We start from the raw sequence: 1427 nt of genomic DNA, 5'->3' as shown, positions 1-1427 counted from the left end.
GTGTTTTCTTATTTATTCCTCGCAGCAATCCTGATTTAGGTGCAATGATTACTTCCCTTTTATGTATGAGGAATTTGAGGTCAGAGAGGTTAAGTAACTCACCTGAGGGCACCCAGCTAGTCTCTGCTGGAGCCTGGATTTGAACCTCTGTCTGCCTGGCCCAAAGGAGGCTGCAGAGTCAGAAAGAAACTAGAGAGGTTGGGGGTTTCAACCATAAATACTGATTCTTCCACAGATTAATGTGAACATCTTAATAACCTTTAAGAAGCTTTGAAAATAGTTTTTATAAATGACCCAACATGGCAAAGAAAATGCATTTGGCTTCCAGCTCCCCTGACAGCCGTCAACACTCACCCCCACCATGACTCCCACCTCCTGTGTCCCCTGAGGTCCCCAGAGAGGGCAGTGGGAACAGAGTCCTGGCAGGAGGTAACCACTTGTAGGCTGAGGCCCTCTGGCCCCTAAGTGTCCACATTTTGTTCTCTTCCAAGTCCCTGTGTGGTTGAGCCAATTCTTCAACAGGACGCAATGAACAGATGTAATGCCTTCCCCGAGCTGGGCAGGTCCCCCAGGCTATGGGCCATTTAGAATCACACTTCATTAAAAGACAAACTGTTCCTTCCCTCCTGTGTCTTAATGCTTATGACAAGGCAGCTCTGAATTGACCTCAAGCTGGGGCCTCTGACTGCTTTCAGGAGTCTGAACATGTACAGTTTGAGAGCAAAAAGGGGGCTTTAAAGATTCTCCTTTCCCAAGTTTGTAAGTGAGACACTGAGACACTAATGGCATGGGATTTGTCCAAGGTCATATTGCTAGTTACTGGCTACTGGCTCTGCCCAGGGTGGGGCACTTCCTGGGCTGGGGGAGCTGGCCAGGCTGGACTGGGGGAGCTAGGAATACATGCTGTCATTGGAAAGGCTGAGAAACAGGAGCCAGATTCAAACCAGCTGCTTTCTTCCTTAGAGTCGGGCTCCCTTTTCTGGCTGCTCACTGGTCTTCCTGCTCTGCTTTTGGGTCCTGCCAAGGACATAAATGCAGCCGTAGCACTCCTTTGAGTCTTGTCCCTACAGCTTGTGAGTAATCCTCCCCGCCCGGTCACATGTATGGAGTCCCCGCAGTCGGCAAAGTCTGCTCCCCTGAAACATTACACAGGCAGTGACATACCTAGTGCAGACAGCCCTTCAGGGCCGAGACCTAGCACCCAGGAGTTAGTGCCACCTCTTGGGTGGGGTGAGTGGGCAAGGCACAGGGCAGAGGGACAATAAGAGAAGATGGTGTTTGAGGATGGGGGAGGGACAGAAAGGAACCAGAGCATGACAATTCAGGGAAGAGATCTGGCATTTATGAAACATCTACCACATGTTGGGCACAGACATCAAAACCTCAGATTGGCCCTGTGAGAAGAGACTGTCACACCCGGGGTTAAT

Source organism: Otolemur garnettii, unplaced genomic scaffold, assembly GCF_000181295.1.
Source record: "Otolemur garnettii isolate 467f Iridium unplaced genomic scaffold, OtoGar3 scaffold00038, whole genome shotgun sequence".
NCBI lineage: Eukaryota > Metazoa > Chordata > Mammalia > Primates > Galagidae > Otolemur > Otolemur garnettii.
Note: the sequence above shows the minus strand (reverse complement) of the source record.